Here is a 27,536-nt window from a genome sequence, read left to right as displayed (position 1 = left end):
CTAAGAATGATTTTGCGAAGTGTCTGAAAATCCTACCTGTTATGTTGTAACCAGCATGGGAATACACTAATCTGGACCATGTAATAAGAACCATATGGGTGTCCAGCCTCAGTTTCCCTAACCCTTTTGAACAGTTTTACAGCCTTATTTAGAGATCCTAATGAAACCTGTTATCCTCTACTCTTTATTCATATGACTTCTTTTCTGTACCAAATCAGCCTTTCTCAGATTGCTATTAAAAAACCCTTCTGTATCTAGGATTTTCTAGGATTTGTTTCCTGAGACATATCAAGTGAGGTCAATTTATCATCAGGCTACTCATTGCTAAATTTATTCTCTAGGGTTCAGGCTTGAAAAATAGGTTAAGTTAAATGACAGCCAGCTCTTCATCTAACTGAAGTGTCATATGAATGAATGAAAGTTTAAAGCTCTTGTTGAGTAGTTTTGTAGATTATTTTTTTTTCTCATATGGAGACAAAGATGAAAAAAATGCAAATAAGCTTCACATTAAAACAAAGTGAAGTTCTTGGTATTAGATGGGATCACTTATTTTTAAACATGGAACAGGTTCTACTAATCCTTCCAACAAAATCAGAGCTCCTGCTGCTGCTTCATTGGTGTTATCATAGCTTGGCACAGCTGAGATGTGGGGAAACGCCTGATTTGCACAGCTATGCTGTACGGAGTCCATCCTTTCCACCTGAGCTCTGCTTTCTGCTGTAAGAAGCACAACTATCTCCCACTGCAATACCTCATGTTATTCTGGTATACAGTTTTGGGGGTTGAATTTATTTAGAACTCTTCAGGCAATAATGGAAGACACTAGAAAGTGTTTTCTACATGGGATGGTGAAGGAAGCAGAAAGCAGCATCAGCTTTAAATTAGGTGTTAGCTGCCAGTTGCACAAGTTTTCACAGTTAGGCAAACTGCTTTTACTTACAATGGCAATTAGCCTGTGCAGATTATGTTAAAAGTGTCTGAGGACCTAATAATGTGACCCTCCTTTTTAGTATTAATTATGACCCCGTACAAAAAAAAGCCATATATTCTTTTTGAAGGACTGAAGAATGATAGAGTGAAAGAACTCTTGCAACATGGGTCCCTGTTCATGAGTTTGTGACCTTGTGCTTTAGCATGGATACTCAGTGCTTGCAGACTGCAAAAGCAGACCCAGTGTATACCTGGGCTCATCTTTGGCTGGATGGCCTTTAATCATATCACTGAAGTCTCTGAAAAGCTGAGAGAAAGATTAGACAACTCATTTTTGTTAGCAGCATACACCTGGTAAGATATAATAACATGATGACACAAACAGTTTGATAGGCACAGAAAACAGTTCCACACAGCCTGTGTAGTTTTTTCCATAATTTCTTAACCATAAATAATACTTTCCCCTATTACTAAAAATTTGTCAGGCTAAATAGCTTTTTAACACTAATAAAACACTCATTTGATAAAACTTGAGAAGAAGGAAGAATGTATTTCAAAACTGTGCTTTACTCTCTCTTTTAATGGCATCATTTTACTAGAATCCTCTCCGATTTTAAGTAAGGCATTTGAAAAAAATAGAGGAAAGGGTTAAAAACTGCACTATCAGGCAGGTGTGTGGGTTAGCAAAGGCTTTAGCTTACTTGGCCCTCACACAGTGCAGGTGTTGAACATCAGCATTTTCATCCTGTTTGATATCTAGGCTTTTGTGTTTGTCATCTGGGGACTTTTACACTAAATCTGTAGGAAAAACCCCCTTGCTTTGTTGTTTTGGCTGAATAGGATAAAACAGAATTTATTTCTTATTGGTCTTAAGTTTAAAAAGACTAGCACAGCAGTGGCTGTCAATCTAAGAGGTGGAGGGGGTTTTTAACTTGATGGTTTATATTACCAGAGATCTTCCCCTACAAAAGCACAGGCACTGAGAGGTAAACAGCAAGCTGACAATTAATGGAATCTGCAATTACTGATAAATAATCAGAAAAATGTGGTAAATAAAATGCATGCATTTAATGCCTACAGTACATATCTGAACTTACAAAAAAAATTAGGAAAAAGTTGCTGAAAAATCTGATAGATGTGCTGGCAAAATGGAGAACATTTCTAATTTATGATTAAAAACATAATTTTGAATTGAATTATGTATACAGCATTAAAGAATAAACAACGAAAGAAATAAAAGGCTTGTGTAACTTCGAAATATTTCAATAGCTGCAAAATACATTTCACATACAAATATGCATATTTAAATGATCCTGTTCCTTTACATTAGCAGAAGTTGCATGTCTTCAATGTCAGTAGAATCTGCAGACTAACTCCTTTTTTTCCCAAGTAACTACCACTGCCTCTTTGTGCCCTGTCCTCGACAAATTGGCAAAGTATAATGAAAGCCTTCTGAATAATTATAAAACTCATGCAGCCACTTGTTTAGTCCCTTCCTATTAAGCGTGGTGGAACTAAATTTGAACAGCTGGCCTCTCATGTGGTTGTTGTTCATGACTTTATTCTGCATGGAGGCCACGCAGGACAGAAACTCAGAGTAAGTTTAAGACATGTTTTCTTTCCCTCAGGGACTCACCTGAAATTGCTTGAACTAGCCTGATAATTAGAATTACTGAAAAGACAACACAATCCCTCCTATCTGTTCCCAAACCCATTCCTACTAAAACTGTCTTATTTGCAGGTATAGACTTGGTAGTGGAAAGGGTTTTCAGGAGACTATCCTGGTATTCCTGGGTGACACGGCAGTATGAAAAGCAAGGAACTGGTTCACTTTATCTCAGACAAAGATGTCATTCTGTATCTGTGACAACTAGGGACTCCTCTCTTTCTGAGTGACTTCCTGGTAGCTGTGTAACTTTGACCTTAGGCACACACCAACAGTTTTTCCAAGTGTTGAACAGTAATTATACTGCCTTATATTTTATCAACAAGGAGGGAATAGTGATATTTTGCTGCCAGACATTCTGCTTTTAAGCCCCTAGGCGCATTCACCTTTTTGAATACTCAAGTAACGCTTGTAATAATACAGCACAAGAGTTTGGAACTATTCCAAACAAATGTTTTTAGCTTCTTTTTAACTCATCAGATCTATTTCAAGTGCATTCAAAGATAATTCTTCAAAAGTACTGCTGCATTTGAGAATAATAATAGACAAGAACTTTGTGGCATCAGTGTGTTTTTAAACTGTTACTGCAAAAGGCAGGAACATACTCTCATGCAAGGTCATGTTCTATAATTTCCTTTCTGTGTCACTGAGTTGAACTGAAAACTATGTCATATGGAAAGCTGTAAAGCAATGCATTTGCTGCTTGAAAACAATTCTGTGGTCTGGACAAATCATCATACCAAAAGTTACTCTGTATATGGAAGATTTTGTCAGCTGTGTCATAAGCTCAAAACACTTAGAAAGATTAAACTTGACTTTCTGTCATTTTGTTGTGATGCTTATTGCATTATCTCATCATACCAATGCTTGGCTCAGACTAGGAAAGAAAGGAAATTTTATTGATAATTCATTTCCCTGTTCAAACCTTTTTAGCAGATACTGTAATTCTGGGTTTTCATTACACACCTCACAGCTTAAGTGAAGAAGCATTTTATTATCAGGTCAATGACACTGAAAAGATCACTCCTGAAAACTGAGAAATTACTCGATACATCAGAGCCTGCCTAGAACCCATCCAGATGTCACTGGTACTTCATTATACATTTTGGTAATGCTCACCAGCTGCTGGTTTAATGTCTGCCATTGGACTCCATTTGGGAATCCTCCCTCTCCTCGGATAATCAGGTGAGTTTAACAATTGTTCTGTGTTAGCAAAGTGTTTTATTGCCCTGTGAAACCTAAACTGAAAGTTGTGAATGTTGTGCTTTGAATCACTTTCATGTCTGAACACGAGTGACATAGAACAACTTCATTAACTTTCAGTAAAGCGCATTAAAAAAATCTGAGTCTTGAGCTCAGGTGCCAAAAGGGGAATACTGTTTTTACCTTGTTGTTAGAGTAGCCCTGGGTTTTGTGTTGATATACATCAATATTTCTATTTCTGTTAAACTATTAATAAACTATTTTCAATGTTATTTTGATTTTAACAGTTCTAAAAATATTCTGTTAAATTGGTTTGACCATGAACATTGAAGAACATTTTCTGAACTGCTGAGATTGAAAAGCAACTATGAAGAAAGACATTCCGGGTTGAAAGACATTCCGGGTTTAAATACTGAAGAAAATTCAGTATTTGAAATCAACAGGATATTCAGGATTGAAAAACAGCAGAAAGAAAAACTTGTGTAGTTTCTAAAGCGGTCTGAGGCTTAATAATTCAACCCACATCTCATCCATGTAGTAAAACAATAAGACAATGTATTAAAGTACAACATTAATTATTTTAAAGCATCATTTCTTAAAAATATTATTAAATGCAGCATTTTAATAAATTGCAACTCTCAAAGAATGGGAAGTGTTGCAGTTAGGAAGGCTCTAAAGGGTATTCAAGTGCAGTTATCATGCCCTAATCCTCAGAATCTACTTTATGCCTTTCCACTTTCTCCAACAATATCCTGAAACGTTATAAGCTCTAAACCAACTCCATTCATGCTCTCCATACAAATCAACTTCACTAGTGATAAGAAAAAAAAAATCAGATTAATACTTTTATTTACTGTGCCTAAAAAACTAAAGTGGCTACTGCAGCTTGTTCTCAGGATGTCAGTAAAATATCTCTCTTCAAAACCAAGGAGTATAATGTTTTTTGTACAAGTACTCAAGATGATACATAAACCACTTGTCAATATCACACCCTCTAATCATCCCTCCCGCCATAAAACTTTAGCATACACATTTTGTACGTTCCCATATTTTCAGTTTCTTGTGTGATCTGGTAGATGGCAATCTGGCATGAGGTTTTTGATAGGAAATCTGAAGTGGGTTCATCTGGTTTTGTTAAGTATTGTGTTGAAGTTACGATAATAAAGGGACTCTCAATGTGGCCAGTTGTTTTTCCACATTATAGATTGCCTGGAAGAAAGATCAATTCAGAACATGAAATTCAGGCAAAAGTGGTATGTGTTTAACAGAGTTGCCAGTCAGAACATAACTGTGAAAGGTGTTTGCTTTTATAGTAGTTTTGCTTTAGACCACGTTTTTCTACCTTTCTCTGGCTTTGCCAAGAGACAGTCATTATTTTTTTTTGACAGCTTCCACGATGATATACGAATCTGTGAGATATTATTTATAGCTACAGGACATACAAGAGAAGTATTAAAATTAAGAAAGAAATGGAGAAGTGGAGGAAAGCTACACAGTAACTAAAGGAATAATGAAGAGAAAACAACAAACAGAATTTGTTTAAAAATTCCTCCAAACAGATTATTTTGATTCATCATGCTAATGGAAGAATGTTTTCCCCAAAACCAAGGATGAGCAACTGAAATAATGAATTTTCTACCTTTCTGACAGTACTGGATTTGTGGTCATTAACAGAAAACCTGTAATCTACTAGATTATCTGACTAAACCAATTTTGACGTGGTTCAGATGTAAAACCATAATTCCATTTTGTCAAATTGGCCAGAACATAGAATACAGTTAGAATATCACAGTATCACACTACACTAGAGGTTGGAAGGGACTTCCAGAGATCAGCAAGTCCAATCCTCCTGCCAAAGCAGCATCATGTAGGGTAGTCCACACAGGAATGCATCCAGGTGTGTTTTGAAAGTCTCCAAAGAAGGAAACTCCACAAGTTGGGTTTATGTACTTAACATTGCTGCAACATAGCAAACACCTGATTTGGCTTACAGTTTAGAAGCACACAGGTATGGGATGCCTGGTCCATCATAAAGTCTCTCAGGAGAAGTATACCCTCTCACATGTTCAAACAGACTTAAATACTTCAGCCACAAGGTAGCAGCAATTCTGATTCAATTGTTGGGAGTCCTAAACCTGGGCTCATGTTTGTATCAACTCCAGAGTTAAAACGGCAGCTGGGTTGTCAAAATCAATAGGTGTCTCAGCAAGAAAGGAAGCTAGCTCACTTATTTTTAGGATAGACTTCATCCCCAGTATACAGAAGTAATAGTGGATCAGTTGTGCTACTGAAACAAGAAAGCCAGTGATGGTGATGAGAATTACAGCTAATCTTAGATTGCATTGGAGAACACATACTCTTTTTTTTTCCTCCTCTCTTATTTTCATCATGAATAAAGTTTAACTTTATATTTATAGGGAATCCACTTTTGGTTGTGAAGAAAGTAGTAAGACAATGTTTTTGTTCCATATTTGCATAGCAAAGTGCAACATGCATGTTTTCTTGACATCAGTTAAAAAACTATGGTTGGATCTTCAGTATGTGTTTGTATTGTATCTGTCTTGGCCCAGGAGCTACTCCAGTGCCAGTAATCAGGTGATGCAAATGGATTGAAACTCCAGACTTCCCTGTGTATATTCTGATATCCATTCTAATGCTGACACTGGCAAAGTATTTCGAAGCCAAGATAAAGTTCAGAAAGTTTCTCTGGATTCCATTGGACAGAGAAGATCAAAGAGAAAATGGTAAGAAAACACACAGGATAATGAGAATCTGGTAGAATTTCAGCTATCTAAGAATGCTGGTGTGCAGCAGGTATCCCAGTGATTTACAGTCTGCTATGTTCCGCAGTTCCTATGGAGAAGAGAATGTATGCAATGTGATTACTACAGGAATGAAGCAGTGACAGGTGACTTCAGCTGTATGTGAGTGTTCTGAACCAATTATTTTGTGGAATAGTATTATTTTGTCTCTACAACTGAAGAACTAAACAGTTTTCATTTACATTGCTGATATGACTTTTAATAATTTTGAAATATTATTTCTATTTGCTATTCCTAGGCAGAACTCATAAATGCTTCTCTAGTCTAACATGACATCTGAAATAGTAGGTCTGACGTTTTAGAAGTCAGAAAAGAAGGGCAGACAGGAATGAACATTTCCCACTCAACTTTATTTCATCCTCTTGTGCATAAATGTTGTGATATAATCTTTAATTACACAATCACATATAGTTTTTCTCCCAGGAAACCTTTGGCTTATAAAGGGGATAGTGGTTACCCAACATTTCTTTTTATCCTGTTCACTATGTGGTTTACCCTCAGGCTTTATTGATGTTACATCATCCAAAATCTTGACTGACTGCAGAATTATTAATTTCTTTCCCTGGGAACTCCTCTGATTCTCTTATCACACCAACTAATTGTTTGATGGCTGCTCCTAAACTTGTCTTTATTATCCCTTTGAAAGTGTATGAGCAGTGTCCTCCTTTTGCAGCTATGAAACTCAAGTGCAAACTGGCTAAGGCCAGATTTACTGTGGCGATTTTTGGGTACCAAAGCTGACACATGAAGAATACATTTGTCTATCTATCTATCTATCTATCTATCTATCTATCTATCTATCTATCTATCTATCTATCTATCTATTTTTAAGAACACTTAACTTTTTCAAAGCAATTTGTACAGACTTGCAGTGCTCACTGACTTTACTTTCAACCTCTTATAAATATTAGACATCTGACTGAGATGTCTCATTGGGGATGTAACTGCATCATGCAAAACCTGAGTGAATTCAGCCTCCTTAATCCTCTTTCTTTCCTTGAAAGCACACCTCTTTCAGTTTGCACTTTCTAATTATTTCTAGGATAAATTAGTTTTTCCCCATGTTCCTCCTCTGTATGTGTCTTTCAGAGTACACTCGCTCCTCTTTCTGAACTCCAGATATCTGTGTTTTCTGTAGCCCTTTTTTCCCTAACTCTGCAATTCCTTCCTTGATTTTCTCATTCTACAACTACTCTCAAATTTGCAACCTGCCTCTCCAAGCTTGTCACTCTCTTGCATTCAAGAAAAGTTGTTTCCTTTTTGTTTGCACTGCATGAGACCAGCAGAAAGGTACTTGAGGATAGGAGAAACTGATATTTTGCTTTCAGCTCCAGGGTCCTGTGTCACATAATTTAGCAATTAGCTGGAGAAAACATAAAGAAGTCCTATTTCATCCTTGCATCTTGGGCAACAGTACAGGTGGAATCATGGAAACCTTGACTGACCATATACAAACAGAAGTCTTTGTAGGGCTTATAATTCCACCACCATAAAGTGAATTTTTCAGAGACAAAAAATAGTGCATTTCACATTAGGGCCACTGCCTAAACAACTTTTAGATCTCTGCTCCTGAAGATAGAAGCATGAAGCTTCTCAGTGCAAGAGTTCTTGAGACTGCTAAGTACCAAAATTTCATTCTCAGAAAAGGCAGTGCTGTTGTAGCTGAAATCTTCCTCAATCAGTTCATCATGAGAAAGACAAAGGAAATTCAGACTAGACATATCAAGTAACTTCAGATCCAAACGTAACACTGAGAAATACCTCAGATGACAGTTTTATGACACTACTAGATTGTAAAAATAATTCTTTTTTTCCTATTACATATTCTCAGACCTGATCATAACAACCAGTACTTTTTAACCAGTTATGGGGCTTTGCAGTCAAAGAATTAAAGAAACTTTTTTAGTATAAAGTAAAAAAATATTTCTAAGGCTAAATTTCACTGGAATTATTCATTAGATCCATAGAACAGTTATCTCAAATAAGCAATTATTTCATTATTATTATCAACACAATGAACTTTGCATTTTCTCATCCTGTTGTTCTGATCATTGTAATATCTTCTGTCTGGCTTTGACATGTTAAATCAAGTTTGGCATCAGAATGGCCTTTTCTCCTCCTAGCTATTACTTTTAACTCTGATATTCTTGTCTTTTTCTTTCCTTCCCTTCCTGACTCTTTCTAGATCTTGGGAAGATGTTTAGTACTTTCCACTACTAAAAGTAATTTATATTTTAATTAATACCTAGGATTATTTTCTAGATGAGGTGATAAGTAGTGAAATGAGTCAGAAACTAAACTTCCAGGAATCTATTAACAGATATATAGGTGTTCTGATGACCAGAAGCCAAGCAAAATCAAAGGATTTACATAACCATTTTACTAGTAACATCAATTTCTGGTGTTTGTCCATGATTGACCTCCTCTCAATACACAACAGTGTTATTATATGCTTATCATGACTGTGAGCAATAGCTAAGTAATAGTTTGCAAATTTCAGAATTTCTCTGAAAGTGTTTATTCACAATGATTTAAAGGTACTAAGACTATAATGCATTATATTTTTGAGTAATAGATACATATTTGCAAAGTAGAAGTCTTTCTGGGTTTGGCTGCATACACACACACTCACAAAAAGTTAATATTCAACATAAATACAAAACAATATTTAGTGGAAAATAAACTTCCAGGGAAAAATAAAAAAGAACTAGCTGAAAACGCAGCAGAATATAAATACTTGGAAAGAAATTGAGAACAACATGGTAACAAATGAATTGTTTTGAGATAGATGATAGGAATTTTCTGTATTACAGGGGAATGATAAAATCAAATTGTATTAGATGCAAAAAATAAACAATGCTCATTAACAGGCATTGTTTGAAGCGTTTTGGTATCATCAGTTAACTTCTGACACAGATGGAGAAGTATGCATAGGTGAGGGTGGAAGTAACACTTCCAAACAAGTAGAGGCACAAAGGAATTTGAGATGATAGCCCTAATGAAACCCAGAGCTGCAGCACTGTGAGAAAATTAAAGCTTGGGCCAAGAATCAAAGAGAAGCTCAAAACGCTTCAGAAGGCTTTTTATAGTCTAGGATCAAGGAGGTTTCAGCTTTTAGTGCGCAAAGGGCTAATAATGATCTGCTAATCTATGTGCAGCATTTATATTGTTTTCCTTGTCATTTCTAACAGTCTATCAAAGCCTCCAAGTAAGGCTTTGCATGTTGGAAATCAGATGTGGCTATGGGTCCAGTGCATATAACAGCACATTGGCTTATGTGATGTTCAGGAGGATGTGGAATGCTTTTAGAACTGTCTAAAGGTTAAGGACTTTAAATGCTGCTACTCATTTCAGTCACATCCTGGAAACAGAGAGTAGACAGAGAGCAGAACAGGGGCACCTGGAGTGTATTTGCCCTACAACAAGACACCAGCAAGCAGCTAAACAGACCCCAGATCTCTAGAATTTACTTTTGACTTTGTCCTAAACTTTCCAAAATAGCCAAGATGGTAACATTCAAGGAACTTTGAAATGCCCTTTGAAATACAGTTTTTTATTTGTTCATAACTGAATAATGCGTTATAATAAACATTTCTGAGTCTTATGTCTTTTAAATCTTTTCATCTATTTCAGTTCAGTACTCTGTATGTCCTTAAGTATGCAAATTTCTCTAAAGTAGGTTCATGTTTTGAGCAAATGAAAACAGTATTTTTCTTTTATTTCTGTGATACAGGACTCTGCCTCCAATTTTAAGTCTTTATAGTAATTCTCAAAGCTAAGCAAATAAATTTCAATCAATATTCTGTTTCTGCTTGTAAATTTCCTGCAGATAGATATGAAATATACTCAGTGTACTTGCATTTATAAAACATATGTTGATTTCTTTGCTGAATACTGTCAAATTATATAACATCTCATTTCCCAAACCAATCAGATATTTACCTTAGAGTGTAGCACAGACATATGAATCCACACAGATACGGTGTCTGTGACAGTCTGATTTATATATATAATAAATAATTTGTGTAGGTACAATTTATGCTGTTAATATCAGCCCCTGTTCTGCAATTTGGTGACATACCTTTGCTTCCCTGCAGAACTCTGACAGTTTTCGAGAGTGGAAACCATCCACCTGCAGCCCTTGTGAAAAATTGGAATTGCATGTTTAACTTTTAATTCTAATCATTGCTATCTTTGCACAGCCAAAAGCTTCTGGTGAGAGCACACAAACCTCTCACATTACTATAAACAACATTGTTTGTGAATTTCATAGCTCATAATCATACCCCCAAAGTGGTTTTCCAAGGATGAACTCTACAGTTGTTCTGAGTTCAAATGATGTAAAGTGCCTAAATGTCACCCTATGTTATGGTTATCATCTGAGTTTACATCACTGGCATTAATTTGAAGTCCAGCGGTGAATTTCAGAAGAACCTCTGCTAGCAGAGTGAAAGCACCAAAAATCTGAAGGAAAAAGCTATCAGAAGAGGGAAGCAGTCTTCTGGATCACGAATCTGTGGGATACATGTAGGACCCAATACAGTAAGCTTTCAGTGTTAGTTTTTCAGGCCACATAAGGTAAGCATCTATGTTCTTGTATTGTCAAAGCTGAAGGCAAAGGCCTAAGTTATTTACCTTTAAGTGGTTCATTTCTAGCTAGTGGTTTTTGTGGTTGATCACTGCAGATTATTCTTGGCATCTGTTGGGGGTTTTTTAATGTATGCAAGAAAACCCAACCCATTGGGATTTCTTTGTGGGACTTCAATGAGATTTACATATTCACATAAAACGGTAACATCAAAAAACTAAACTACAACCCAATTTGTTTGTCAAACTGCTTTCATACATAAATTACTGCAAACATAATACAGGTACACATCTGTGGGTAAATATGACTGAGCATATTGGAAGACCCTAATAACTTTCAAACAGAAAAATCAGTTTGTAGAGCAAATTTAACACAGGGATAGAGGTGTGAAAGATTTATGAATTTTTCATTAAAAGAGGTTACCAGACAGAAGGAGGAGAGGCTACGTTAATTCCACTCTTCCAGGCAAACCATACTGTGATCGACACTGTTCATAGACCTTAAAAAAGTCATATTGGAAAGGGGAGGAAGGGGGAGCACTGGGAAGGGAGGGAGAGAGTTAAGAAGAGAGTGAAAAAGTGAGAGATTCTATGAACATATTACTTTCTTGAGAATTTATGAATTATGATATTTTAACTTATTAGATACTTTAGAAGCCTGTTTGGGAGGGACTAACCTTGACTGAGGACTGGATTCTCTCCTGTTTAGAAGGGCATGAGTTTTTTTTTTACAGACCATGAAGTTATATATGCTCTTTTCATGTGTTTCCTCTGCTTTCTTATGGCTAGAGCTCACATTTGTTTTAATTCATTTAAATGTCAGTCCATCATGAAACACAAATTCACTGGAAACATTCAGACAGATATAAGAATTTCTCACGCCATTCACACTTTTCAAATCATTCTATCTTAACCTGGCTTATCAGTTATTTACTTTCAGATATTTGGAGACACACTGTAGAACTCATCAAGTGAAAAGTGGCCCCTGCTTAAGTCTATTGGAGATTAAGGATGCCTTCAAAGCAGGATTTTACCCATGCCATTCACATTCACATTCTGGAATGTCCTGTTTACTGGATGAAATACCACCTGCACTGGCATTGATTTTCTATTCAAATCACAAATGATACGGTATGTTCTGTTAGCCAAAGAATTCTTATCCAGGTAAGACCATATAATCTACTGCTGATGTACCACTGGAAGAGAAATTAGGCCAAATGCTTTATATTAAAAATAATTTTTTAAAAAATTAAACCATTTTGGAATATTTTTTTTTTGTACTAGAGAAGCTACTTTCTACATTTTCTTTCTATAGACCATGCACCTAAATAATTTCACATGCTTTGTGATACATCAGGTTGGCATAGTGAAAATCCCCATCATTAATAATTCATTAATTACATTGATATCTAAGAGTCTTGTTAATGTTGGCCTGTGTGATATAGTGACTCTGTAATTTTGACAACCACCTCTTGCAGAACAGAACCTTTTAAAGCATGGACTGCACTTGAGTCCCAGCTGGAAACAGGACTGGAAGCAGGGATACCAAAGGAATCTGGAGACAGAAGAAAAATATTCTATCATTGCTGACTGGAGTACAAATGAATCTAAAGTGACACTCCCTAAGGAGTATTTGAAATAGACTAGGGTGTCCTGTTTCCTATGGTCAGCAGAAATCTGGAGAAGCACAGATTTAAAGATCTGATTGTTTTCTATCAGATGCTTTCCAAAGACTACTACTTGTATTGTTTAAGGCACTAAAAAACAGTTGATGCCACATAGTAGAAAATATGAATAGAATCATAGAATCAACCAGGTTGGAAGAGACCTACAAGATCATCCAGTCCAACCTATCACCCAGCCCTATCCAATCAACTAGACCATGGCATCAAGTGCCTCGTCCAGTCTTCTCTTGAACATCTCCAGTGCTGGCAACTCCACCACCTCCCTGGGCAGCCCATTCCAATGGGCAATCACTCTCTGTGTGAAGAACTTCCTTCTAATATCCAGCCTATAATTTCAATACATAATGAATCGAAGTATGGACAAGGAACACGTCTGTTGTGGTCACTTTAGTGATGGTCTTCTCCTTTTGTAGCAATAAAAAAAAAAGTCCTCTAGATCCATCTGAATCCTAAGAAAGGCGAAAATTTTAAACTTTGATGTACTAAAAGACTAACTAAAAGACAAACGTGCTGTATTCACATACAAAACATCTCCTGCATTATAGTAATTGATTATCCTAATCATCACAGGGCTGAAGAAACTGAGAGAAGAAAATGCTACCATGTCATGTTCTATAAATACAAACAAGAATATATCCTCAATTTGCTCCAGATAAGAGAAGCCTTTCATTTGGCATTGTGTTAGTTTCCTATTTCTGGCTTAAGGAAGAGGTCAATTAATTGTCCTGCTTCTAGTCAGCCAGTGTGTTTTGGTGCAAGAGGAATTAACTGCCTTCAAAAGTACATTAGGTGATTGTCTTGCATCCAACAATACTTTGTAGAATTAGGAATATAAAGGAATGGTCTGCTGTCTGGTCTGAAAGCATACTACTGTCCTAAACATATTTAATACATTTATTGCCTTTTTGAGCCTCACAAGCCAAATTCTTAGGGGCCAGATGCACTGTGCTCCAAATTTATAGTTGAAAGAAATCCCCTCCTGGTTCTTGTCCTACTGTGGTCTAATCAGTATCAGCAAGAGTCTGTAGCTGTATCAGTTTTAGGGCAGCCTTTGCATTCTTGCTGAAAAAGGGATGGTGTCAGATCCATAAATGTACTTGGGAATACAACTGCTTTTGGAAACAGTATGAACTAAATGCTAGAATAACTTTTTGGTGCCTTTGATACCTTTACATCTTAAGATTGTATTTACCATAATGACATAACTGATCTTGGTTGGCTGCAGGTTTATTTTGATTAAAAAGGCAGTTCAATGAATGGGAATGTTTAAGGTCCCTTCCAACAGAAACCATTCTATGAATCTTTGAATCTATCTTCTTGACACAGAAAAGAGTCTGCTGCCTTTTGTAAAATGATGTTTATATGGTCTATAATAATATAATTATGATGAACATAGAAAATAGCATTGCAAATGGCGAGATAGAAGATTTTCTGAGCTGGTGAATTAGTAGGGCTCTGTGGACAAGTATGAGAAATATCAGAGCTGTAGTCCCCTCTGCATCTGACAATTGACAAAAATCAGTTTTCAAGTTAAATGGCTTGAATTATTACATTATTTTGCCATCTTTTTTTTTCTTTTTTTTTTTTTTCTGAGAGAAGGGTAATCAAGACTGTTCCTAGGGTCATAATGAAATCTTCAGAGGAACACAGCTTGTAAAAATCCAGGCAAGATGTGGAAATGCTTTTTACCTAAAACTTTTCTATTGAAGCAGATGAATCAGCAAGCTACATAATTGAACTAACTTCTTGCCCTCTAGAGAGAGGGTGATTCCTAGGGGTCAAAACAGAGGTTACTGGTAGGTCAGCTGAGATAGCCATTACTGCAGCTATCTGCACAGTGTTTAGCCTTTAAGTAAACCAGAGATGTTCTAATTTGGAACTGCTGGTTCTTGGTTGAATTTCCTAAGGTCATTAAGAAAAAGACAGCTTATTAAGTCTGAAATCACTGGGGGAAAACATCAGACCTTGTCTCTAAACAGACGTCATATCAGCCTAAGTAAAACTCTTTTTACTCTTCTAGTTAATCAAACGTGTAACAAAACTGTTTAGTCAACAGAACCATTCAGAGACAACATTTAACTGCTTTCCTCACCCAGTCACTCTCATTTTGTATAGCTATCATATTTCATTTGACATTTTCACTGGCATAGTATATTCAAGCCAATGATACTTTTCACATGACATCAATTCATTAAAATCATAAATATTTGCCCACTAATGTTAAAGATTGGTTGACTAGAACTTATATGTATGTTGTACAATCTAGAATGACTGTTTCTGTGAAGCAAAGCTAACACTTTATTTCCATGTATTTTAAAAACTGAAAATATATTCATTAAATTAATATGTTTGGTATACCATCCTTCAATAAAATTATTTGCATATAATGGTATAAAGGAAATTGAGATTTGGAGAAGTTTTGTTGTTGGGTTGGGTTTTTTTGATGATTTTGGTTTATATGGATTTTTTTTCACCCAGGCTTATCTGTGAACAACAGGCCACAAAATTGTTTATTATATTTAGCAGCTGCAGTTGTGAATTGTCTTCTACTAGAAATTAATCTGTTTGAATTTCTGAGGACTAAGTAATTTTTCAAACTTTTTTTTTAAACGAGAAGTAGTCACACCTTAACTTCAGATAAGATAGATACACTGTTTTCTGAATTTCATGGAAAAAAATAAAAATGTGCTCCCAGAGAGAAGCTGCAGTGTACACGGAACAGTGCCTGACCTGCATATTTAGGGAAACATAGCTTCAGGATAAATGGCAGCATGCCTCAGCATGTAAGTAAAGATTTAGCCTGGAAGAAGAATGTGGAACTGGGTGTTTATTCTGAAATTCAGTGTATCTCAGTGCTCAATATTTTCCCAATCCAGAGAGATCTATTCTTCAGTGATCGTGTGTTTTGGTTAACGAAGACTTTTTGCAGCTCTCCAAAGCTGGCTTTTCCATTTTGTTAAGTTATCAGAACTCTTATTTTGTACAGCAATGGTCAGTTTAGCTGATTGCTTGTTTCTTGTAAATCACAGGAACTGCTGTCAAGAAAATACTAAATAACAACTATCAAGAACAAATAATACCATCAGGACTCTTGAAACATGCCCTTTGGTTTGCAACTATTTTAAGGTTAAGATGCAACACTCAGAAAGGCACATATCATATTGTTCCAGTTTTTATTGCTACAGTTTTTAAACCATTGTTTCTACACCATGGGGAATCAAGACATGAAGAAAAATAAGTTTACATCTGTCAGAGAGCTTATACTTTCTATGTGTTTTCAATGGTGAAAAAAAAGGATTATTTTCTTGCTTCCCCAAAGTGGAAACTAAGGTGTATATTAGCAGCATGAGGTCTGATTTAGCAGAGTGCTCTGCACGTATTGGTCAAATTACTGGAACAGAAGATTATGCAGAGGCCCCATTTGGGCATCCAAACATCCAGTGACATGGAACTAGAGAACACCTGAAATACATCTATGTTCCTTAACCCACATGATTCATTTCCTCTCTGTAAAACTAGGTTATTCTGTTCCTCAGTCTCCTAAGATATTGTCTACTGAGGATCTGAAACATCAGGAACATTTTTGAAGCGTTGAGATATGATACGCTGTACATTTGCAAACCAGTACTAAATAAATTATTAGGAAAACCACTGTAGTATTACTTTTAAAAATTAAGAACCAGTAATACAAGAGCAGTGTAAATGCTATGAATGCACTTTGATGGGGTTGCTTTGATAGATCTTTTTTTTTCCTTTTTTTTAAAGTTAAGTTAAAAAAGACCAAATAAACAGGCTTTGGTTAAATTTCTCTCTTGCATAATTGCTCTGAAATTAGTGGTTTATAGATGTAGGGACAGATTCCATGTTGAGGCAAACCTCGCTGAAATCTTTTGAAGTCACTGGGGCTGTTTGGATGCAAATGAGCACGAAGCTTGAACCGTCTGTGGTTTAGTGCATAGGGCTATCGGGGGTGACGATCAGACAGTGCTTATGAACTGTGAGAATACTACACCTGGAGGACAGATACAGAAATTGCAGCACTTTTTTTTTTTTTTTTTTTTTTGTAACAGGTTACTTGTGAAAAATCTCTAAGCATCTTCTAGAACTAAATAAATAAAATAATAAAAGTGATGCTTGGTGTTTGGGGGGCTGGGGTTAGGTTTGTTTTGCTGGGTTTTTTCTTTATGTTTATGAGTGAAGATTATTTTTACATCTTTGAATTTTGCAAAAGGCTTACCATTTTGCTTTATGGCAAGTGTAAAATTACATAGTAGAGGTATGCTATCTGCTTAGCTGCCTTTTACTTACAGTCATTTGACCTTTAACTCATCAGGTATTTCTCTGACAAAAAAAAACCTCAATAAAACCCACTACACCCCCACACAGGAAGGGATGGGTGTGCACAGTTACTGGAGATGTTATTTTGAAGCCAAACAGAGCCCAAAGAAACTCTAGGATTTAAGAGAACTTCCACCTGACAGGGCATCAGAGAGATCAAAGAAGGATGGTTATCCAGTTAGAAAATACAGCAGCTTAAGCTAAAGCCCCGGCGGTGCAAAACTGTTGAGATGCACAAAATTTCCCTGCCAGCGTTTGAAATGAAAGCAAATTGCAAGTTGATAGAGTTACAGAAAAACTTGTTAACCTCAAACCTCTTCCAGTGATGATTGTAAATCTTCAATAGATTTCCATATACTTCTCTTCAAAGGAAGGAAGCCTGCAAGGTAGTCTGAAATACCAAAGCTTAGCCAAACAATAAGCTTTTCAGCAGTATTTCCCTTTCTTGTAAGCCACCTCTCATGGAAAAGTGATTGCTCATGCAAACTGAAGGAGCAAATAAGGGAAATGGTTAGTCCAGAATATTGTACATGATGTAAAAGCCCAGGTTGTTAGTAAAATGAATAAAAGAAACTAAGAGGTGAGCATATGTTGTGTTTTCTCTCTGTTGAGTATGCAAATATGACTTTTCCTACAAAGACCTTCTATGGTTTTAGGTACAGAGAATGATACACACAGCTCTGAATGCTCCTGAGATTTTGAACCTTGAAGGCCAAAGTGTGCCACCTGAAGACTGCAAAATACAGAATGATTTTCATATGGCTGCACCAAAGATGAGTGGAACATGCTTTTGCCATGGGCTCTATCCCTCAAACTGCAGATTTAGCAAAAATGATCAGCATAAAGCTAGAGAACATAGTCAGGATACAAATATTCAGAAGCAAACCTTTCTTTCCTTTTTACTTACTTCTTGGGCTGAAATATGTTTTTGTTCTGTAAACTGAAGTCATGGTAATATTTGTCTTTCTTGATCTTTTTATAATTGAAAGCTTCTAATGTTGTAAGAATAGTCTAATGAGAGTAGCATTTCTGCAAAGCATAAATAAACAAGTTCCAATATCCCTCTTTTCTCTCAGACAAAAATCACTAATATTGCAGTTTAAAGTTAAAGTCGCTGTCTCTCCAGGGGAGTTATTTGTAGAACTATATTCCTGTTATGTCAGGTGTTCTAACTTGTATAGGAATTTGAGATTAGGGTTCTTAATAAATATAAATAAGTATATTTTAAAACAGTTTTCCTCAGTGAAGAGGAACAATAGTTGTAAAAACCTGTACTTTGATTTGAAAAATACACACATTTTCTAATGGGAGTTAATATCCTGACAGAGCTAGACCTGACCTTTACATCTTTGATAATCATCTTGTCAAATGTCATCGAATGCCATGCTAAGCTATAATGATGAGTCACAGAAGGATGTTACTAAGAGAAGGACTTGCAAAGCACAAAAGATGTGAGTTAAAAATCATGGAGGTAACAGTAGAGCTATTACAATTTTGACTGTTGAAATAACATATTGTAATGACTGATAATGTAAATGCAGTTTCAAAGTACTTGTTTAGTTGTTCAGCCTGGAGAAGAGAAGGCTCCAGGGAGACAGAATATCCTTTCAGTACATGAAAGAGGCCTACAAGAAATCTGGAGAGGGACTGTTTACAAAGGTCTGTGGTGATAGGACCAAGGGCAGTGGTTTCAAACTAGAGAAAAGCAGATTTAGATTGGATGTTAGGAGGAAGTTCTTTAGCACATGGGTAGTGCAACACTGCAACAGGTTGCCCAGGGCTGTATCTGAGGCCCCATCCTTGGAAATATTCAAGGTCAGGCTTGATGGGGCTCTGGGCAACTTGATCTAATGGAAATGTCCCTGCTCACTGCAGGGCAGTTGGACTAGATGACTTTGCAGGTCCCTTCCAACTCAAACTATTCTGTGATTCTGTACGAGTTAGAAGATAAATCCAGTAATTGATATAGCAAACCCAAGCACCTACAGGTCTGACATCAAAAGTGAGGAAACCCACCACTAAGCAGTTTGCAAGCTGGGGCAAAACAACAGCAGCCAAGGAGGAAAATTATGCTGTAGCTTGTGTAAGTGATCAGTTGTTGGGTGAAGGACGGGAACTGGATGGAGAAGAGATACCCTGCAAGCAAAAACCTTGTAGCATTAACTTCATGATAACAGTAGGGTAACACAGGAAGGTTCTTCACTGAGACTGTATGTTATTACAGTGTACCACATAGGACTCCTTAGGAGGGTTTAGGCAAATATTGCCTTTCTAAGCATTTTTATCAATACAGCAGATGCAAGAACAATTTCTTATTTCACAGAACTGTGCAGGTTTTTTAAGTTGTGTCAGTATTTGCTGGTAAATATAATTACCATAAATTAAGAAAACAATTTTCAAAGGTATGTTCATGCTAACCACATTTTATAGGCTCTGTGGCTTGTCGGGATGAAAATATATCAAATATTAAATGCTGCTAGTAGTAAGGTCTGGGCTTAATTACCTGATGATGAGCACCTACACTTCTGTTTTCCATGTGTTTGAGGTCAAGGTGAGTACAATGCTGTCCTGATAGCTTTACATAGCATGCATTGTACCATCTCTTGGCAAAAAAGGCCAAAGCAGCAATGAATAGGACTTTGTGATCAGCCTGCAGCTAAGAAATGTATGTAATAACCTTTGAAAACACTTCACCATATTCTCCTGATAATCCTGATATGTTCAGAATATATTCATAAAAGCATGATTTATTTCACCCTATTGAGTATAGAGGATCCCAATTGATAGCTTATATTTAACCAGAACTTATATCACAAGTGGTTTCACATGCTATGCTCTTTAATTTAGAGCATACACACCTGCAGGGGTGGAGCTCAGTAAGGTGTAAATGAGATAAAAGGACTTCAGGTCACAGAATCATAGAACTGTCAGGGCTGGAAGGGACCTCAAAGATCATCCAGTTCTGAACCCACTGCCATGGGCAGAGACACCTCATGCTAGAACAGGTTGCTCAGAGCCACATCCAGCCTGGCCATAAAAACTTCCAGGGAAGGGGCTTCTACACCTCCCTGGGCAAGCTGTTTCTGCATCTCACCACCCTCATCGTAAGACCTTCTTCCTAACATCCAAACTTAATCTACCTGTTTCTATTTTTGTTCCATTGCCCCTAGTTCTATCACTACCTGACACCCTAAAAAGTGCCTCCCCAGCTTTCTTGTAGGCCCCCTTCAGATACTGTAAGGCCATAATATGGTCTCCTCAGAGCCTTCTCTTCTGCAGATTTAATAACCCAAATTCTTAGGTCTGTCTTCATAGGAGAGGTGCTCCAGCCCTCTGATCATCCTGGTGGCCCTTCTCTAGACATGCTCTATACAATCACTTCTATACAATAAGCTGCTCTTATCTCATGTGGCCTCTGGCAAAATGGCAGTGACCTGAATATTTGCAGTTGCTTCTGCAGTACTTTATATTGGGTGTACCTTTCATTTTTTTGTTTTGTGGTCCTTCACCCTTTGTTCTTGCAGCTGTCCCTAGACTTTTGAGAGCTGTGTTTCAGGCTGGCACAACAAGCCCATAGTGATGCTTATGCACTGAGACTTACAGTCAGGCAGAACTTTGAGGTGGATGTGCATAGATCTTTGCCTTATAGAAAGTTCCTGATTTTAAAATCCTCAAGTTTTCTTTAGAGGAGCAAGTTTTCATAAAAATGAGAACAGATGATTCTTACAGCAGAATGAAGAATAGCTGTTTCTTTGTAGAGGGCTCTGCCTGACTTGTAAAATGTTCTTGTAGAGAGCTGAACAGGTACTCAAGAATACAAAAAAAATAATCAATCAGTGTTTCCCAGGGAACTTCTTTCACAGCCAATTGATTAGCCTTTGTAACTCTTTTTGGTTTTCTGAATTTAATGTGAGTTAGAGGTGTAGTGGGAAAGATTGAAGAAGCATAAGAAATCTGCAAAAAACTTTCTGAAGGGCTTTACTTTATCAATTCAGGGGCATCAAGCCCAAGGAAATTCACAAGGGGAGGATTTCTCATCAGCAACCACAGTAAAACCACCAAAAAACCAAAAGAAGCAGCTGAACAGTGTTTGGGAAATATGTGGAAAGAATCTGGGTATTGTTGAAATAAACCAAGTGTGGGGATATCTCAAGCAAAATAAACCTGTTCTGTTTACTGTTATAACTACATTTGTAACTAAACTAAACTTATCTTAGACACTTAATGCCACTCCAAGAAATCTTTATTGTGTATCTCAAAATCTTTAATAGAAAGTTGCAGTTTTTTCTTAACCTGCACAAGGAAAGTCAGTGATTCTGTGAAAAATCCTTCACAAAGGGGAAAAAAAAAGAAAACCCACAACCAAAACCCAACTTTAAGCCAGTCTGGAGAGAAGCTCATTGTATTGCCTTATATGTTTTGTTCTGGGCACCTGAGCAGGGAACAACGCACCACTTTTCAGTAGAACAAAAGATTCCTTCATTGCCCAAATGCTGGGAAAGATGACAGCTGCAAAATCGGAGCCTCAGAGGACAGGTAGCTTGCGTGAGTCCTGGTAGGAAATGGACTATTCAATGTCTAACCCTATCTACTTCAAACTGAAGTAAGATTAGCCTCCTTTAAAAACATGTACATGGTTAACGGTAATCCTAGATGATTACGGTTGTGAGAGATCAGATGCAAAAGTAGAGAAGACAATGTGTCATATATGGTGTATGAGGAAACAGGAGAAATGTTGTTAATTGATCGAAGTTTACATTTATGATCTCGTGTTAAATGGGCATTTGGTGGCGGGGGGAGGTCAGAAATGTATTATCGGGTTTTAACTGTATTTCAGGCTTCCTTGTGGAAGAAGGTGACATAATGGGACATTGAATGACAACTGGGCACTAATTGCAATACTAGGAGAGTTCAAAGACAGAGGCCTGACTTTTGCACCTGCCACTCACTACAGCTGTAGGCAAGTTTGCCATTCTTTTGCTCTCCCTGTGTCCATGAGTCTTGCAAACTTTAACTATAAAAACTGTATGTAAAAGAAAAAAAATCTAACAAGTGCTGAGGTCTCTTCCTGCTTAGTTATATAATTATTCCCCCCGGATTTTTTTATTGTAATTTGAAGCTGAAGTTTGAACCTGCACAAAGGTTTTTCAGGAAAATGCTTAACAACTGATTATGACAGATTTCTGTAACTTCTTGACAATTTCTGTTAGGCCAGTAGTTTTATTCTGGATTTACAAAGATTTAACTATGAATAGTAGTACCTTCTCATTAAAAGTTTTTCTTCAACTGGCTAAACCCAAAGAGATTTAGAAATAGAACTTATAAATTTGCATTTTATTCTTGTTTTCTAAGGTATATACATAGAGATTCAGTAATAAATGCCAAGCAGTTAAAACAAAAGTGAGATGAATTGTCACACTCACCTTCTTAGTTCCTGCCTCTTACTGTGGGCACATTTTAATACACACTGATTGACTTACCACAGTAGTTGTTGCAAAGGGAGTTGTTTTCATGTGTGTGAAACAGGTGGAACGTGAAAGAGCTGTCAGTTTTGTGGCTGTCATCATGGAGCTGGGCTTCCTGCATACAAGCTGTGTTGCAACACCTTATGAAAGGGGATTAGTCTGGAGGAGGGAATGGACAGAGGAGAAGAAATAAAATATCTCAACAACCTCAAAGTAAATCTGTATAGTTCACATGAATTGTAGCAGTGTTCTTCAAATTCAAAACATCTAAACCCATGTTGTTCCCACCTACTCTCACTGTGTTATAATTTGACAGAACAATGATGATGAGCTGTTTAGTCTTGAGAAGACTGAGAGGGGATCTGATCAATGTCTGTAAATATCTGAAGGGTGGGTGTCAAGTGGAGGGGGCCAGGCTCTTTTCGGTGGTTCACAGTGATAAGACAAGGAACAATGGGTTCAAACTTGAACATAGAAGATTTCACCTCAACATGAGGAGAAACTTCTTTCCAGTGAGGGTGACAGAGCACTGGAATAGGCTGCCCAGGGGGGTTGTGGAGTCTCCTTCTCTGAAGACTTTGAAAACTCACCTGGATGCATTCCTGTGTGGACTACCCTAAGTGATCCTGCTCTGGCAGGGGGTTGGACCTGGTGATCTCTTGAGGTCCCTTCCAACCTCTGATATACTCTGATACTTCACATACTGCGATACTGTGATATTCAGCCTCTGCCCAGTTCTCCAACCTGGGCTTTACCCAAAACTAGGCCAAAACCCAGGCCTCAATGCCCACCCTCCGCCATGTCTCCCTACCCCCCACACCTAGGCAAGAGGCTGTAGCCAGGTGGGGGTTGTTCTCTTCTCCCAGGCAACCAGTGACAGAACGACAGGACACAGTCTCAAGTTGTGCAGGGGAGGTTTAGGCTGGATGTGAGGAAGAAATTCTTCACAGAAAGAGTGATTTGCCATTGGAATGTGCTGCCCAGGGAGGTGGTGGAGTCACCATCCCTGGAAGTGTTTAAAATAAGATTGGATGAGGCACTTAGTGCCATGGTTTAGTTGATTGGATGGTGCTGGGTGATAGGTTGGACTAGATGATCTCAAAGACCTTTTCCACCCTGGTTAATTCTGTGATTCTCTGTCAGTTGTGTAGCAAAAATCAGCCAGGCCACTGAAGGCCAAAAACATCCCCTGGGATACCAAGCAAGAGATAACAGCCTGTACCAGGAGCAGGGAGAGGGAGAAAAGGGGAGAAAAAACTGTGAATCCCCTTTATTTAGGGAAGATGCAGCATGATGGGAATGAAATAACAAATATTACACTTTCCTGTGTCCCCCTTACGGACTGCCTAGCCCCTTGGAAGACTTCTATCTCTATGGTTCAGACATTCCAATCTTAAACCCATAACAGTGTCTCTCACAGCAGGGCTGGAGCCAGTTGCTTAGGGAATCGTGATCTTTTCAGACCCACACAGTTTCTGTTCTGTGGTTGAGGTGGTTTCTGTTCAGATAAATGTATTTCACATCATCTAATGCATTTTGTAGCAGAAGTCCATCAATTGGTTCCATTACAAGCTTCTTAAAAATTTTCTTCTTTACATTAGCCTTTTCAAAACAGGAATAAATGGTCTACTGAGAAAGCATGACTTTCTTTTAACCTTTCTAAGAGGAAGAATGAACCTTTCTCTTTCAGTCACAGATTCTTCTGCATTTCCATAACATGTAATTACGTACTGGAGGGAAGAAAGGAGGAACACTGGTCCTGCATTATGTCCAATTTCACACTTAAGGACGGGGTCATCATCACATAGAGACTTTCTGTTGAGGCTTATACAATCAGGAATGTAAGGATTACACAGAGTGTATCATGTACATTGTACTACTTCCTGACAGTCTAAAATATCACAGAGCACAATAGTAGTGCCTCTCTTGGAATGACTGCTGACTTTCTTTTGTCAAACTCATGAAGATAAATCACATAAGCTTCTTAAAGTTGGAGTAATAATCTTTGGTGATTAAAACAGCTGATGAAAGCTTTAGAAGTTGGCTTGTTGCCACAAACTGATTTTCTTTCATGCCAGGTAATGTTTGACCAGTTACTGGCAAAGCTTTCTTCTCAGGACCTTGCTTCTGTTGATTCGTTGAAATAACAACCCTCAACATTTCAAGTTTAATGAACCTATTAGATCTGTTTCATCCCTTTGTAGCTGTTAATAGTTCCCTGCAAGGTTAAATTTAGTTTTTAAGTGAACAAAATGCCGATTTGTTGCACTATTCTTAATGTAGTTCTGAGATTTGAAGCCAGAGCTTCCCAGCAAACCTGCTCTTTTGCAATCCTGCTCATTGTCTATGAGGAAGTCCAACAGCATTATTATTCTCATTCTTATTTCTATAGCACTATTTTCAGACTTATACTTTGTAAGACAAAGGAAAAGAAGTTAGTAGTGATGTAAATGTTGCAGAGTTAACATTGGTGAGCGGTAAGAAAAGGCTCACATATTCTTTGTGTGTGGATTTAATTCAGTGATTAGGCCCATGGATTTAACTCCAACTATATACTATAACAAACCTGGACTTTTTACATTCATTTCAGAAAAATAAGGGGAAAACAGAAATTTTAAAATGAAACATGAAACAGAACATTTTTTAAGTATCCCTTATATTGCTAAGTTCGATTTTTGTTTATTTTATTTTCTGCCCCTCACTCTAAATTCTCAAGTGTTAAATTTATTTGAAAAAAGAAAAATAGTTGCAACACTTACAGAGCTTTGAAAGGTTGGGGGAAAAACATGGGTGATTTCTGACTTGCATTTAGAATTCTAAAATAATTAAAGCTGGGATTCTGTTAAAACAATACTCAGGTAATAGTTCTTGTATTCAGGCCACCTCTTTTGCAAGGAGAGATAATGATCCTGAGCTTTATATAAGGTATCAGCTTTAGGATGTTATCTTTAGATTACCACAGATAGGTTTTGGAATTACCATTTTGGAGGAATGGAGCAATTCACACCTTTACATTGTGTTTTTAATCCTCCTTGCAGAATCTAGTGAATGTACATCTGTCTTCACCACGCTCATGTTTGTGTGTTTGGGGTTTTTTTTTGTTGTTTTTTTTTTTTTGCCAGTTAAGGCAGATTTTATAGGTGCAGAACTGCAAAACATTTTGTCAGACTTAATTTCCAACTTCCCTAATCTGAGTAGTTTTCTGACGTCAGACTAATTTTTTTCCCTACTAGTTTACGTCTAAATTCAGCTATTCTGAAGTTATCTTCCTATTTTTAGAATTTTTTTGTGCCAGAATGTCCCTCTTGTATTATAATATAAAGGTATTTATCTGCTTGCATTCCTGTTCTTTGTCTCCACTTCTCAGTCCATACTCTAAGACACCTTACATTATTTGTCCTATTCATTCTTCCAAATCTTGCCATTTCAGAGTTGCCATCTTTTGAAGTGAAAGCCCATGATAAAAGTTAGGAAATCTGGTTTCTCGTCTACTGATGGCACTCAAGAAACTATTATTGAGAGCAGCCCTGTGGAGAAAAGACTTGGTGGTGCTGGTGGATGAGAAATGCTGGACATGAGCCAAGAATGTCCACTCACAGCTCAAGGCAATCGCATCCTGGGCTGTATCAAAAGAAGCATTGGTTTGAGTTACAACAGAACTAATTCTGTGTGGTGATTTTTCAGCTTAGTCCCTTCTAAGTAACTGCATTTTCTGAAGATAATGGTTGATTTTTGCAGACAGTGTCTGCTGCTAGAAGTGATAATGCTTGATGTTTGTAGTTACTACTAAGGATAATAAGATATGCAGAAAGGCTCTTGTTTATACTTGCTCCTACAGAAACCAAGGTCACTGCTACATCTTGTGTTGTAAAATGAGCACTTTTGGGGGAAAAGCAGACTTTCTCTGCATGCCAGGGAGGAGTGGATAGGACAGGTGACTCTAAATGGACAAAAATAAGTATCCAGTTGCATATACCTCATATTCAGTATAAAGCTGAGAGATCACAAGGGTTGAACTCTCTTCTTCAGTGGCTAGTGTTCAAGTTTATCTGTTTATTCTGCCTTTGATCCCAATCTGTGTGTATCTGAATCCAGTTCTGGAATCCAGCTCCTGAATCTGGTTACCATCTGCTGCTGAGTCCAGTCTTTGACTTTCCCAGGGACTGCCCACAGCATCAGTGGTGATGCTGATGTAATTGCTGTCAGTGGGCTGGTTTCAGTATTGGGTTTGTATATATTTGTATATATATAATTTTACTGTTATTATTTTCATTAAAGATTTTTCTAGTTTCTCTCCCTTCACTTTCTATTCATCCTGGGGAAGGGATAGAAGTTAATAGAGAGCATTTGTCATTTATTTAGTGGTTTGCCCAGCCTGAACACCTGCCAACAATACACTGCTAATATAAAGGTTTCTAGGAACTCACAGGTGGATGGCAATTCAAAATAAATAAGAACATGTTGCATGTACATCCTCATCATAGAAAGATATTGATATTTTGTCAGTAAAGTATTCAATTGTTCTTTTCTATTTGCCAAAAAAAAAAAACAAACAACAAAATCCAAATAACAACAAAAACACACAAAAACCTCAAATCCAAAAGTCCCACCTTTTTTGACATAAGATTAATACCATGCTAGAAGGAAAGAGCTGATCACAATGTCAGAAAGCCTGTCATGTCAGATGTTGGCATCACTGAGAAATGAAAAGAATTCAGTTGCATTCTTCACTCTATCAAAGTGTGTCTCTTAGATGCCAACTGTGCAGGAGATCTCCATGAGTAGGAATGTCTAGGGTGCAGCGACCATGAGATAGTGGAGTTTTCAATATGCAGGGAGA

This window comes from Indicator indicator, chromosome 8 (assembly GCF_027791375.1).
Source record: "Indicator indicator isolate 239-I01 chromosome 8, UM_Iind_1.1, whole genome shotgun sequence".
Classification (NCBI taxonomy): domain Eukaryota; kingdom Metazoa; phylum Chordata; class Aves; order Piciformes; family Indicatoridae; genus Indicator; species Indicator indicator.
This window is presented reverse-complemented; position numbering follows the sequence as displayed.